Source organism: Xenopus laevis, chromosome 8S (assembly GCF_017654675.1).
Source record: "Xenopus laevis strain J_2021 chromosome 8S, Xenopus_laevis_v10.1, whole genome shotgun sequence".
NCBI lineage: Eukaryota > Metazoa > Chordata > Amphibia > Anura > Pipidae > Xenopus > Xenopus laevis.
The window spans coordinates 100,431,499-100,448,210 of NC_054386.1; positions in this window are offsets into that span (position 1 = coordinate 100,431,499).

The window sequence follows — 16,712 nt, forward strand, 5'->3', positions numbered from 1 at the left end:
TTTTTTTATTTTTTGAAATTCCTAGAGACTGGAGTGGCTGTAGTTGTCCTTTGTTTATACAGGTATGGGATTCATTATCCGGAAACCCATTATCCAGAAAGCTCCAAATTTTGGAAATGCCATCTCTCAAAAACTCCATTTTATCCAAAAGACTGGTTTCCTTTTTCTGTGTAATAATAAATAAATAATAATCTGTAATTTTTGTAATAATAATAATAATAATAATAATAATAATAATAATAATAAAACAGTACATTGTACTTAATCCCAAATAAGATATAATTAATCCTTATCGGAAGCAAAGCCAGCCTATTGGGTTTATTTCATGTTTATATGATTTTCTAGTAGACTTAAAGGGGACCCATGACCCAAAACAAATTATTCATAATCCTATTTTATCAGTCAAGCAAAATGCACTTTAATTACACTGTATAAATTATTTGAATCTTGTTTCCATCAGTCTGGGAATTCATAATGAAAGCAAGCAGGCAGGAGCCATTTTGTGGACACTGTTATTAAGACAAGTCTTGTATCATCTCAGAATCTTGTTTGTGCACCAGAATGGGGGACCTGATGTCCATCCCCATGTCCTGGTTACACAATTAAATGGTGAAGAGATTGGGGGGAATGTGGGGAGAGCAGTGACATGTAGGAAGTGCTGAATGGAAAGTGCAAGTAATTGTCTGCCTAAGGCATAGAGGAGGGGCAGACAATATTTGATTGACAGCTGAGATTTTTAAATGACCTTACAACAGCTATGAATGCTTTAATAAAAAATAGAAATTGGATTTCATGTTTAATTTGAAAAGGACTTTTATTATACAGATTTTTGTGTCTGGGTGACAGGTCCACTTTAAGGAACGAAGGAATGTAAATTATGGAAAGGTCTGTTATCCAGAAATGCTTTCTTTGATATATGTTTTGAATATTTGTTATATGTATAGTTTCAGACCAGCAGATGGTAAGAAACATTGGGCAATTCTTTTTCCTGTGGCTATAATATATGCTTGTGGTATCAAGTATTTTTGGTAGGCCCAGGAATGGGCAGGTCCATAAGATTATTTCTGTTTCTCTGGATTTGAAATGGACACTATTGAATTTATATGGACTCACGGTAACATCATAGACTGTTGTTATGGAGATGCACCTTCTGAATATGTATGGACTCATAGAATGAATCTAATTGACAGACCCCAGAGGTGGTCACATCACTTTCTGGTTCCCCTATAAAAGTTTGGGAATGAAGCTCTGATTTGCAGCAAGTTCTTCTCATGGCTGTTTCTCAGACCAGTGTTCTTATGCTTGTGCCATTACACCTGTGGCAGAGGTGTTCACTGGGTATAAGAGCTTAAACTGGTCCACACTTGGCCACCTTCAGATATTGCTATATGTAATGTTGTACAATTAATAGAAAGTCAAATGTGTAATATGCAGAGCACAAGGTAATGGGAAAAGTTGCTAAAACTCTACCTATCTGACACCAAGATCTGCATCATTCAGCTCAGCTTATCATACATGTGTAGATAGTAAGAAAGATTTCCAATGTGTGGTTTACCACATTCAAGAACACAAAGCTTATTATCACATTCCCCACATGAGAGAGAACAAACCAAATGACGTTGTGAAACAATTCAGCCAACAGCAATTTCCCCTGAAGACTCTTATCAGTTCTATCAACATCAGCTTCTGGTTATTTTTCTCTTCTCAATTTAAAGAACGACCATCCCAAACTGAGAGAGAAAATCTGAGGAAGCAGCTACGGTAACATTTATTGAGTACAGCAAAGGAAAGAATTGGATTTGCACTTTCCAATAACAACCAATAAGCAATTAGCTTTATTAGGACTACCAATTTCTATTCGTCAGTCTATACAATGCAGGAAACCATATTAGTATTAGTAATGTAGAGTACAATAGTCTTGTCAAAGTCTTATGACCCTTTTTTATGAAATACAGAGCAAAGTGTAAAGAAACTTGTTTTTATACACTGGTAACTTGCTCCACATATTGTATCTTTGGAGTAACTATTTTTGATCATAGCATGGAACATACCCTAGAATGCCCCTAACTTGTACTTTATTTTCTGTCCAGTTTTGCCAAAACATTATTTTAACCTTCTCAAACATTTACTTTCTGTCATGGTTGGCAAAAGGAATGAAGCAATAAAGAAAGAGACACAGTCTCAAACTTGAAAGTATTACCCTGCAAGTCTGCTACTAGACATAATTATATTTTGAACAGGATTGTGAATAAGTAGCCTGTAACAGGATTTCATGACCCATAAATAATAACATGGTATGATCTTCAAGAGAACTTAGAGGTCAGGAATATGATTTTCTAGCACTATTCATTATAAAATAGAACAAGATGTTGGTGCCATTTAAGCTATAGGTTCATAACAGTTAAAAACATCACCTGGCAGTATTTACTAAGAGTGTCAAACAGATAGTCTACGGGTAGACAAGCCATGTATTGTTACTCCAGATTGCACAGATTTAGTAGCACTGTTGCTTCCATAAAAATCCAAAGGTATCCACAATTTGGCTTTGTGTGGGGCTGCCTTAGGGTTCTGTGCTTGGCCCTCTGCTGTTCTCCCTGTACACTTTTTCTTTAGGAGCTTTTATCTCTTTAAATGGACTTAAGTACCACTTAGGTGTAGATGACATCCAGATGTATTTAAAAACCACTTAATTAGCCATTGAAATTCAAACCCGGAGTTCAAACTGCCTCTTAACTATCTAATCCTTGATTAATCAATACCACCTCAAGTTGAACCTAAAAAAGACCTCATGGGGGGAAATTTACTAAAGGAGCGAAGTGAATAACACTGGCGTGATGTCATTTTGACACTTCGGCAATTTACTAACGGTCTTCCCCGTGGTTAACTTTTACCAATATTTAACCTTCTTAAATGATATTTAAAAAAAATGTCACCATCTTCAGATTTGCAGCGAACTTCGGTGTTTTTGCAGACAGCAAAAAATTTTGCGAAACTGCATTAAAAATTTGGCACACTACTCAATTCACTATGCGCCACAAAAAAAGAAGTTGCACGACACAAATACATCATTTATCCTTCCCCTCTCTTTCCACATCAACCAATGGTATCTTAGCAATGTCTATATGAGGACATAAACATGAAGTAAATATATGGTTTATTCATTTTAATATAGGATACAAAGCACCCAGATATTATCTCTTAGTGGTCAAATGTATTATTAGTTGTGCCTGTGTTAGTAAGCGACATAGTGTAGTAGATAGCAGTCAGCCAAAGGTATTGAAAAAATCACAGACTTTTTTTTCTATTGAAAAACCTAGTGGAGTCCTCTAACAATGGAGGGCAGTGTACGTAGTAGTATAATTAGTGAAAAATACATGTAATTTTGTCCTCCCAAAGCAGAAACAAGGTTCTCAGAAAAAAATGCCCAAAAATATAGTTTGCTATAAAAATGTCGACCCCTGAAGTCCTACATAGGTAATACTCTAGTATAAAGAAAATCAGAAAACCTTTTGGAGCACTCGAACATTATCTGGACCAGACATACCTAGAGGATCAATTTTTTCATAAGTCCCCTATATCCTATGCCAGACCACAAACCCAATAAAAAACATCTTAATGAACATATATCTGCCATACATTTACGATATGTGCAGTGAGCACAATTCTGATTGCAATTTCCATGCTTTTTCCAATAATTTATCCAGAATTCCAGAGGCATTGTGTTTACCAGAGGGAGTTTTGCCTCACCCTATAGCAGATAATATTTACACCTCATTGCAAATCTGAGGCAATTTCCAAATACGTTTGAAGTCTGGTGTCATTTCCAGTGGTCAGAGTGTGTCAACAGGCCATTGAGGGAACCCTTGAGTAACCCCCTGGGTCACAAGTGGCAGTAGCTTCAAAGCATCAGAAGAACATCAGAGCAGATTCTTTCTTTCTCCTGACAACTTCCTTGTCTACTTAGTGATAAAAGTCACATGACCTGCAACTGTAGTAACCACTATTCTAGTAATCATTTATTTTAGACTACATGAATGATAAAGCTAAACTTACAAGATGCAGACAGCAAAGCAAATAATTCCATTTTAGTAATAAGTTGTAAAGTCTACGGGCAAAGTCATGGAGACAAGGGTGCTTGCTTGGTAACTTCATATAACGTTCCCATAATTTTTCCCTAAATACTTTGCCACTGCATTTTCATCGGATTATGTGAAGAGCAATTATGGTGTATACCACTCTTATAAATAACTAAATATTGCCAAGGTTCTAACTACAGGGAAATTACACATAATTTGCCTCTGAATAAGATGTTCCTTATTTATTTTCTATTGATTGTATACAAAAACACAGATAAAAAGTAGTAAAGTAAGACGGCCATAGGCTTTATTTAAAGAGTAAGGAAACCTTGAAAAATATAATGTAAAATTGTTCATTTCATAACAACTTGCTGGTCGGGTTCCTGTTACTGTACAGTCAGAGAGATATACGATCAGAAGAAAAACAGAAAAGTGTTATGATGTTGCTCTGCTCAGAAAAGAGATGGGAAAGGGCTTTTGAGGTTTCTGAGCTCTTTTCTGAGCAGATCAACAGCAGAACACTTCTATGTTATCCTTCTGAAAGTATATACAGGTATGGGATCTGTTATCCAGAATGTTTGGGACCTGGGGTTTTCTTTCCATTATTTGGCTCTTCATACCTTATATCCACTAGAAAATCATTTGAACATGAAATAAACCCAATAGGCTGGTTTTGCTTCCAATAAGGATTAATTATATCTTAGTTGGGATCAAGTACAAGCGAATGTTTTATTATTACACAGAAAAAAGAAATCATCTTATATTAGTGGGAATATTATATAAGCGGTTATTTATTAATGTCCAAATGTCTAAAACTTGAAAAATTCGAATTCAAATTTTCTATAAAATCTGAATTTTTTAAAATGACTTTTCAGGTCAAAAATCCGAAAAATGTGGGCTTTTTGGGGAAAAAAATCTGGAAAAATTGTACGATTTGGAATTTTTGCTTCATTTTATGGAGCATTCTCCATATCTGAATAAATCGTGCTTTTTGTACAGTAAATAAGGTCAAACCGTGGATTCTAGTTTGCTCTGAAAAATTCGGATTTTGATAAATAAAGCCCATTAGTGTCTTAGCAAGTGCTTTAGAAGACATCAGAGGAGATAGCTATTGCGACTGATGGTTGCTGACCTTGGACATCATGAACTTTTTTTTTTGTAAAACGGTGCATGACGCAAAAAGTTAAATTCACTAGGAGAAAACAGGATAAGGCTGTAATATGTTTTTGTAATATTTGAAATTGTAAATTATGCAAGGCTATATCTAGATTTAAAAAAAAAATCTTTTAGAATTTCTAGATAATTGTGGTCAATTGTGACATCCTTATGTTCTTTTAAGATAACATATCATACTCTAAAGATAGAATCAACTACATTGCAGAGGGTACAGAATATTACAAGAAGAAATCCATTTGTCATGTGAGTTGTAAGACACTGGAGTGTGGGATGTGGACTATTGCTCTACATCTTAGAAAAACATTCTGGTCCATGTAGGCATGTTCCTGATTTATTATTAGTGATGGGCGAATTTGCGCCGTTTCACTTCGCCAAAAAATTAGCGAAATTCGTGAAACGGAGGTATATTCGCGAAACGGCGCCGACGTCTCGTTTTTGACGCCGGCGCCCGTTTTTGTGATGCCGGCGCCCGTTTTTTTGACGCCGGTGACCGTTTTTGACGCCGGCGTCTATTTTTTCGAAAAATGTTTTTTTGATACCGGCGAATTTTTGCCGCGAATTTTTGCCGCGAATTTTCGTGGGCGTTTCGTGAATTTATTCGCTGGTGGCGAATCGTGCAAATTCGCCGTGAATTCTCGCCTGGCGAATAAATTCGCCCATCACTATTTATTATACATTTCCAGGAGTTCAGACTAAAGGAGGAGAAGCAGGAGCAATGTTATATTCAGCTGATCATCTATAACAGTGTTTTATAAAAAAACAAATAGTATTTCCTTGTGCCTCAAAAAAGGTATGATATTAATTGCTAATATTCAGATAAATTCAGCATTATTTACAGTTGATTTGTCTTATATCTTAGAGACATAAGGAATACTTTGTAGGGGTTCTCTAAAAGAAAATCACATTGCTGCTCCCCTTGATTAGAATGTGCAGCCCTAAGATTAACACCGTAGCTCTGTCCCAATCCCCAATATTTAGGCTCAGGTGAGATATCCATGTATTTTTCAGTTGTCTTTTTTCAGTCTTTTTTAAAAAAAATACATCTAAGATAAAACCTGTATGTAAGCCAGTATTTATGTTAAAATACGTGTGATGCAGAATATTAGATCCCTCAGATCATGATAGACAATTCATTTTATTCTACTCATGTAGACAATAAAAATGATTTCAAGCAACATTCAAGAACACAACGCTTATTATCAGATTTACCAGAAGTTGTTATGAAACAATTCAGCTAACAGCGATTTCCCCCGAAGCCTCTTATCTGTTCTATCAGCATCAACTTCTGGAAATTATTTTCTTCACAGGTTGAAGAACGGCCACTGCAAATCGGGAGAGAAAATCAGAAGAAACAACAGAAGAAAAGAAATGGATCTGCAGTTAACAACAGCAACCAATAAACAATCAGTTTTGTCTCTGACTACTACAAGTTAGACATTATGGGACAGATTTATCAAGGGTCGAATTTTGAAGTAAAAAATGGTTTGAAATTCGACCATCGAATTAAAATACTTCGATTTCGAATATCGAAGTCGAAGGATTTTTTACCGAATATGGCAATCGAACGAAAACCGTTTGATCGTACAATGAACGATTCAATGATTTCAGCGATCGATCGAAGGATTTTCCTTCGACCTCAAAAGACTTAGAGGCCATTAAAATTAAATTTGAGGATCCACACATTAAAACTAAGTTTTCTGAAAGTCGGTCGCTTTTTTCGGTCATATAGACCCTAAACACAAAACTAAAATTCAGGAGCTGTTACAGATCTAACTATCCTAATGTCTGGGCAACAAAATTAACTTGGTATCTACATAATATTATGGGGCAGATTTATCAAGGGTCGAATTTCGAAGTGTTAAAAACTTCGAAATTTGACCATCTAATAGAATGCTCCGACATTCAAAGTCAAAGTCGGAGGATTTTATACATCGTACGATCGTATTCCGATCATAGTATGATTGTACTCCGATCATACTTCCAATCGAATGATTCAAACGATTTTATCGTACAATCGTACCATTTTACTTCGAATTCTAAAGACTTAGAAAAATGTTGCCAATAGGTTGTAGAAGGTGCACTTTGGCAGGTTTAATTTGGCGAAGTATTGAAGTCGAAGTTTTTTTAAAGAGAAAGTACTTCGATAATGTAATATTCGAACTTTTGAACGATTTTTACTTTGAGTCGAAGTCGTAGTATCCTATTCGATGGTCGAAGTATCCAAAAAATTACTTCGAATTTCCAATTCTTTTACTTCGAAAATTCCCTCGAATTCACTTCGACCCTTAGTAAATCTGCCCCTAAACTTGTGCTAAACTACAGGTTTGATGGAGTTTAGCATATATATTAAAATAAGACCCCATGTCAACCAGAATGAAAATATGCACAAAACAGGGTACATTGAAAAAGGAAATATATAAAATAATGACTATACAATATGAGAATAGTAATTGTACTGTAGCAGTACAGAAGACTTGTCCAAGACTCATGACCCCCTTTATGAAGCACTGGGCACATTTTGACAAAGCCTAATGCAAAGTCCTCTGCCTCTGGATCGATAGTAAAGCTGGGTAAATATGTAAAAACCCACTCGTTTAATGATGTCACAAAGCAAAAGGGTCCCTCCCTGTTCCCTGATTGGTCCACCTACTGAGGGACAAGTCAGGCTGATCAAAGCATAACCCACATTACCATGTTTTTGTAGTTTGTCTGTTTCCTATATCACTTGTTATCACATGTTATGCCCTTAAACATTCCACCTTAGTAGTTCTCTATTTCTCAGACACACATGAACATATTTTGTGGAATGAGGGCACTCCCATCTGTTGAGTGTTGACACTTGTGTTATCCATTAAAGTAAAAGCTAACTAGCTCATAATAAAAGTTAATTCATCATATGAACTAGAAGAAGAAGCTGAGCTGGAGACACCAAGTACCAGGATAGGAGACTGAGGAAGGATCATTGTTTCAGTCACTTCTTGTTCCCTTTACATACTGTAATCACACTTTTAATTGTTGTTAGTATTTGGAATTATTCAAGCCAGGGATGTCTTTATTAGGGATGTCGCGGACTGTTCGGCGGCGAACTTGTTCGCGCGAACATCGGCTGTTCGCGTCCGCCGCAAGTTCGCCAACGTCGCGCGACGTTCGCCAATAGGCGTTCGCGTCAAAATCGTTCGACCATTCGACCATTCGATCGCTAAAATCGAACGATTTTCGTTCGATTCGAACGAAAATCGTTCGATCGAACGATTAAAATCCTTCAATCGTTCGAATCGAACGATTTTCGGATGTTCGAAGTTCGCGAACTGTTCGCATTTTTTGCCGGTGTTCGTGAACGGCGTTCGCGAACACATTATCGGCGGTTCGCTACATCCCTAGTCTTTATGAGGGGTAAAACATGTACAGTATAGCAGTACAAAATGAACATAGTAAGGCAACCGGTGATTGTAACACGCCATAATAATAATACCCTGCTATAAAAACTGTCATGGGTTGCTGGAAACTGTCGGTCAGCAAATTCCAAAGTGGCCTACATTGCATCGTTGTTTGTAAAGTAAATCCTCCACTGCAGATTGTAGTTGTATATTTAATAACACATTCCTACACACACACACACAGAGACACACAGACACACACGGACCCAGATACACACAGAGCCAGATACACACAGGACACATACAGATACTATTTTTGTATCACAAAAGAATTCTTCATTTCTGTTAGATTGGCTTTTTCTATGTAATAATTAGACATGGATTTGGACTTTGGACTTGTTAACTTAGCTAGCATAAATTTATACTGATGGTAAAACATTCCCATTAAAGGATAGCCTTTAAAATAAGTGAATGTAAAATTAATGAGGGGGCTATTGTACTTTTGTAATGTACATTCATTATTTATTTTTGTAATTCCAAGATATTAAGGGATACATGTGCTGTTAATATGAATGAATTTTGTTACAACAGCGCCACCTGCTGGTCAGTTTTCCACCAGGGAACCCTTGGTATGAAGCAAAGTTCTTGAATTGATTTCCATTGAAGTGTGGGCCGTTGTCTGTTTTTACAGTCTGTGGGATGCCCAGCAAGGAGAACACCTTGTCTTAAGGTGGACATACACGGAGAGATCCGCTCGTTTGGTGATGTCGCCAAACGAGCGGATCTCTCTCTGATATGCCCACACTTTCGGTCAGATCTCGATCGGGGAAGCCCGTCAGGGGGCCCCATACACGGGCCAATAAGCTGCCGACTCGGTCTGCCGGCAGCTTTTATCGGCCCATGTATGGCCACCTTAAAGCAGGTAAAACTGTAACAGAGGAAGCTGATCTAACAATCTCATCTACTGGGTATCTGGAGTAATCATCAATGATAACCAACAGGTACTTGCCGAATGGAATGGTCCATAAAGATCATCTGACACCATGGTACTGTTGGTAAAACAGACATCTCTAATGGTTTCTTATATGTACCAGGCGTTATTGCATCTTTGAAACTCTTTTCAATGTTGTGAGCTTTACTGGATGCTCTGTGTGTGTGGCTACAGAGTACCATTTACCACTGTGTATCAATTTTGCAAGTGCCGACAATACAGGGTCTTTTAGTGTGGCCTCCTGAAGCATTTGTATTGTTAGAGCTATTGGGACTGCCTGGCTGGATACAAAGTTGACACAGTCTTCTACTATTTTATATTTTATGGAATTAGTGGATGTTGCAGAAGGTATGGGATGGCGTGACATAATCTGCTGGATTTGTTTTACCAGATTTGTATATCACCTGACAATTAGGGATGTCGCGGACTGTTCGCCCGCGAACTAATTCGCGCGAACATCGGCTGTTCGCGTCCGCCGAATGTTCGCGAACGTCGCGCGACGTTCGCCAATTTGGGTTCGCCTTAGCTGGCGCTTATTTTTGACCTCTCACCCCAGACCAGCAGATACATGGCAGCCAATCAGGAAGCTCTCCCTCCTGGACCACCCCCACACCCCCTGGACCACTCCCCTTCCATATATAAACTGAAGCCCTGCAGCGTTTTTTCATTCTGCCTGTGTGTGCTTGGAAGAGCTAGTGTAGGGAGAGAGCTGTTACTGATTTCACTGATTTGAGGGACAGTTGATAGTAAGTTTGCTGGCTAGTAATCTACTTGATACTGCTCTGTATTGTAGGGACAGAACTCTGCAGGGATTTGAGGGACAGTGAGTTTAGGTTAGTTAGCTTTGCTGACTAGTAATCTACCTTCTACTGCAGTGCTCTGTATGTAGCTGCTGTGGGCACTGATCTCTTCTGATCTCATCTGCTGACTGCTGCCTGTAACCCAATAGTCCTTGTAAGGACTGCTTTTATTTTCTTTTTTGTTTTTTTTACTTTGCTACTGTAAGAGCCCAGTGCTATTAGTCTAGCTGTGTTGGGGAGTGGGACTGGTGTGCTGCTCCTCCTAGTAGTTCACCACTACCAGCACCAACCAGAGTCAAAATTGTTACAAAGTATCTTATTTGCACCTGTTAGCTGTTCTGAGCTCTCTGCCAAAAGCTAATTAAGTTAGAAACTGTTTTTTTTCTGGCTGTTCAGTTCAGAGAAAAGAGGGACTGGTGTGCTGCTCCTCCTAGTAGTTCACCACTACCAGCACCAACCAGAGTCAAAATTGTTACAAAGTATCTTATTTGCACCTGTTAGCTGTTCTGAGCTCTCTGCCAAAAGCCAATTAAGTTAGAAACTGTTTTTTTTTCTGGCTGTTCAGAAAAGAGGGACTTTCCAGTACAAAAGAGGGACAGGGGGTTGAGTGGTCAAAAGAGGGACAGTTGGGAGGTATGCAAGTGCCACCTAGCTGTGTGAGCTTTTTCACATTCTGTCTAAATAACAATAATAATTCCATGTCCGTAAACATCACCTGAGTGATGTTTTTACAGCAGCAATAATATATTCCGTATCCACTACTGTATACGTTGCCCTTGCAGGCATTGTTTGCCCAGTCTTTAACCAAGTGCCACCTAGCTGTGTGAGCTTTTTCACATTCCGTGTCCAGAAACATCACCTGAGTGACGTAGTGTGATTTCTGCCCTTTACAGCACAAAACGCAGCGCTGTGTCAACAATGTATTTTTCAGATACATTTTTGCCCTTGATCCCCCTCTGGCATGCCACTGTCCAGGTCGTTGCACCCTTTAAACCGTTCGCATTTTTGGACGCAAGTTCGCGAATATGTTCGCGAACATTTTTTCCGCCGTTCGCTACATCCCTACTGACAATTATATGGCTCTAGTCTTAGACCCCCATCACTGTCATTAGAGTGAATGGACTCCCGTACAAATATAGGTGAAATATTCACAGTTCCACACTATTGCCAAAGCTTCACGCTCTGTTTGAGACAATCGGCTGCCATATGCAATGACCTATTGTTTCCCTTTATGTTTCTGGATTAGGATGGCACCAAGGCCAACTGGACTGGCATCTACTATCAGTTCAGTTTCTCTGTAAGGATTGAAGTGTGACACAATGGGCTTGCTTGTTAGGCTTTGTTTCAGTGTCTGGAAGGCATTTTCCTCGGTTTCTCCCCAGTGCCATGGTTCACCCCAATTTGTAACTTCTCTTAATGTCGCTGCAAAGGTATAAAATGTGTTATGAAACGAGAGCAACAGCCGTGCCAAGGAATCGGCGTATTTCCCTGGCATCTTTGAGAACACTTGCCTCGTGAATGGCTGCAATGTTTCTGGGGTCTACACCTTCAGCCGAGAAAAAAAGCCATAAAATTCAAGCTGAGTTTTCTTAAATTCACATTTGTTGCGGTTTAATGTTAAACCATTGGCATGAAGTCTTTTAGATTATCATCATGTTCCTTCCGGGTTGCCCCATACACTAAGTCATCACTGAAGTTTATAACACCTGAAAGTCCAGACAAAGGGGCCAATTCACCACTTCGCCAGATGCAAATTTGCTACCATTACGCTAATTCACTAATATGCAAAGTTGTATCCTGGGCGCCAAACGTTGATGACTTTTCGCTGGCATTACTTCGCCAGTGCGAGCATTTCACAGCAAAGATGCGCTAACGTTTGTTTGTACCTCCTGAAAATTCGCTAGTGATCTTACGCTTAGGTCAATTTGAGTAGGGCGGGTGCATTAAAGTTGTATGGACGTCTTTATTAAAAATGTTGGTGCAAATGCTTGAAGTTACCACTTGTTATGTCCAAGGAACCTTAATACAGACAAAAGAGTTAATATTATGTCTTACACATGAGACCACTGTAAAATGTATACTCCATATGTTCCAAATATTCTCAAATGTCGCCAGTGTTTTGCATTTTTGACATAAGATTGAGGAAGATCTCGCTTCATTTTAGCAGTTCGCTTGGTCTGAGGTGGCAAAGTCAAGGTGGCAAAAAAGGTAACGTTCAATAAAATCCACACTTTACTGAATTTGCGGATTCACCTGATCGAAAATTTGCCTGGCGATAGAGTGCGAAAGAACGCTAGCAATGGTCCCGTTCGCTAGCGAATTGTCATCTGCGTCTGTTAGTGAATTTGACGATGTCCCTGTGGAATGGATTTGTGGTGAAAAGATGCTAGCGTTAGCCACTTTGCTCTTTAGTGAATCTGCCCCAAAGATTGCTGTATTGTACCTCAGCAGCAGAAGATACCCTGAAACTCAGACATTTGTATCTCCACAGCCCAATGTATGTAGAAAATGTTGTTATATATCTGCTATCTGGATGCAGTTCAGGTTGATGATAGGTCCAATTTCGAAAATATTTTAGCCTGGTTTAGGTCATGAATAATATCATCTATGGCTGGAGTGATGTGACGCCCTATCGCTTGTGATTTGGACATGATCATGATCTTTGGGTTTTGGTGCTGTTACTTTTGAGGAGACCCATGAAGTGGGCCCATATACACTTTCAATAATACCCTGCTTTTCAAGGTTTTCTCGTTCTGTGCTAATTCTAGGTTTCACAGCAGGATTTATGTGAAGTTGCACCTGAAAGTCTTTTAATTTCCCAATTCCCTCAAACAAATGAGCATTTTGCAACGCTAAGCTATCTGTAATTGACACCGCATTCATGAGTTTGATTAGACCCAGGCAAGATGATGTTTCAAAGCTTAAAAGTGAAGTGTGATTTCCCTTGGTCACAGAAAACCACATTGTTCCTATCTCATGAATTTACCGCATTTATCGAGTGGTCCTTTTGCACCATATACATATATTTCATATTGTAGCTGTGGTTGTGGTTGTAACAGTTCAAATGTTGCTTCTCCAATGAGATTCACAGCAGAACCTGAATCTATCATAGCAGTAATTGTAGTATTGTCAGGGACTACTGTATATCTACTTGTGGTTGATTGATGTTGCACCGGGTGGTGGCCGCAAATTTATAGTCATTTTCATCACTGAAAACCTCAGGTTTCATCACTGTGTGGGGTGCGACTTGATTCACTTTCCTTTGCTGCACTTTAGTCGAAAATGTGATTCACTTTTATAAACAGTTTTGCCACAGGCTCTGCATTTCTGGCCCTTTGCTGGACACATTCGTGTATGTGGGTAAGAGCCACCACAGTAACTACATATAGGGGCAGATTTATCAAAGGTCGAGGTGAATTTTTGAATGAAAAAAATTCAAATTTCGAGCTATTTTTTTTGTGAAATTCGACTAGGGAATAGTCAAATTTGATTTGAATTTGAAAAAAAAAAAAATGAAAATTTGAATATTGAAATTTATCATGTACCGTCTCTTTAAAAATTCAACGTCAACCATTCACCATCTAACAAATGGCTAGAACCTATTTGTAGTCAATTGATGGACAGGGTTTGAAAAATCAAAGTTTTTTTTGGGAAAAACTTTTGTAACTCTAACTTTGCTAAGCATACCAAAAAGGGGTTAATGTCCAGCTAGTTGTTAGAGCATGGGTTACATGCAACTCAAAACACTTCAACCCCCCAATAATACATACACACACCACTGGTTTGGAAAGAAATGGCCACAGTTGTTTATTTTAACACAGTAATAAGAATAATTAACATGTTTAACATTTTAACCTTTTACCAACCGTTTGTATAACAATCCTTTAACAACCTTTATAATATTATTCCCACACCCGGGAGAAAGGGGAAGGTGGTGGGATCGCTGTACCCCAACTACCAAGATAGGTTCCTGTTCCATTTCTCCCAAGCCCTAAACCGGGCTGCCTACCTTCCCATGAGGACCCAGGCCTACCAAGCTACTGACACTCACTATGAAATACCCCCTTTTAACTTCCCCTGGGGGTCCTTGTAAAGATACCCTCCACCAACTGCGACAAAACCCACCCATATACAGGGAGGGAGGGCGGGATGCTGCGTCCTGCTGCCTCCATGTCCCTGCACCGAATGGTGAGTATAACCACTGCACTGGCCCTTAACAAAAGCCCGGGAACCCTCCAGCCAATCAGAGCCCTGCAACGAAGAAGGGGCGGGGACTGGCGCTACTCCTAGGCCCCGTCAAGTCGCTGCTTCCCCTATATGGGTCATTGGGTCCCATAACTAACACAGAGCTTCAGAGGTAGAGACAGGTGCATTCCCTGGGGAAGTAGTAGTCCAGGCAGTACAGCACCTCCAGGGAGAAATACCTCACACGTGTTCTGGATCTCACCCAGTGAAGGGGTCAGGGAGGAGAAGCTAAAGCCTGAAACTCTATCCACTGTGTCCCTTCACTGTAGGCAAATCTTACAGCCTGGGAAGCTCCTCCCTCCTACACCTCCTTGATGGAGCACAAAGCTGCTCTTTCTCTCTTACCTCACTGTCTTACTCTCCTACAGAGTCTATAACATTATATTCCTGCTACTCACAAGCCTCATTCACGGGGTCCCTGCTCCCCCACTTATCTCTCAAGAGCACATGGCTTTTCTGGGCCTTGCTGCATCCAGACTCCCCTGGGCACACCCAGCTGGATCAGCATCTAGCAGCCAAAGAGGAAGCTCCACCCCTTCTCACTCACTATACCTGAGTGTGACAGGAAGTGGTCACAGCGCCTCCTGGCCAATAGCATATCTGTGCAAATTATCTCCAACTACAGGTGCCTCCCCCCAGCAACTGGGAGATCAGGACGTAAAAGCAATTAAAGCTGTAGGGGCACATTAACCCTTTGGGTCCCTACACTTTGAATCGAATTCGATCAAATATGCTATTACTTCGATTCAAACGATTTGAAATCAGACAAATACGGACCTACCCGATCGAAAATGGACCTATTTGACCAAAAAAAACTTTGACTCAATTTTGGCTGGTCTTTTTGAATTAAAATTTTGAAGTTTTTTCAATTCGAAATTCGACCCTTGATAAATATGCCCCATAGTATGTGGCTTCTGATTATGTTTAGTATAGTGTGCAGTGGTACATACTTCATTTGTCTTGATTACAGCAAACTGATCAGTAGTGGATTTGTTTTCTACACGGGCACTGCGTTAATTAGCAATAATAAGTGCTTTATTAGAAATACAATTCACATAAATATAAAATATATTTATTTAACAGATTAAGTGCTCAGTGTCAAGGAGACAAAAGGCTGGAGGTCCCTACCCCGTAGAGCTTACAGTCTAAATGGGAGGGTAACTTACAGGCACAATTTGGAGGGGTATTAAGGTGCTCAAGGTTACAGTGTGTGACACTTGCATATACAGTAAGGGGCATATTTATCAAGGGTCGAATTTTAAATAGAAAAAAACTTCAAAATTCGAATTCAAAAAGACCAACCGAAATTAAGTCAAAGTTTTTTGGGTCGGATAGGTCCATTTTCAATCGAATAGGTCAGTATTCAGCCGAATTCGAATTGTTTGAATCGAAGGAATAGCGCATTCGATTAAATTCGATTTAAAATCTTTCCCCCAAAAAACTTTGATTTTTCAAAGTCCACCAATTGACTCCAAATGGGTTCTAGGAGGTTCCCCATAGGCTAAAACAGCAATTCGGCAGGTTTAGACGGCAAATGGTTGAAGTCAAATTTTTAAAGAGACAGTACATGATAAATTTCGATATTCAAATTCTCGATTTTTTTCAAATCCGAATCGAATTTGGACTATTCCCTAGTCGAAGTACACAAAAAATATCTCGAAATTCGATTTTTTTTTTTTCATTTGAAAATTCACCTCGACCTTTGATAAATCTTCCCCCACAGCAGTAATTGTACTGGTCAGATTTCTCTGTTGGGGTAACCAGTGCAACTAGGTTTTAATCAGCAGCTGAAAAGCAGTACAAGAGACAGAATAGATGTTATACTGCAGAGAAGGATCATTCTGTGGCTACTAAAGCAAATAAAGTTCTTGTATAAAAAAGAGCATTAACTCAAGGGATGAAAACATAATTGTGTCTCTTTATAGGTCCCTGGTGAGGCCTCATCTGGAGTATGGGGGCAGTTTTGGACTCCAGTCCTTAAGAGGGATATAAATGAGCTGGAGAGAGTGCAGAGACTAAGTGCAACTAAACTGGTTAGAGGGAGGGA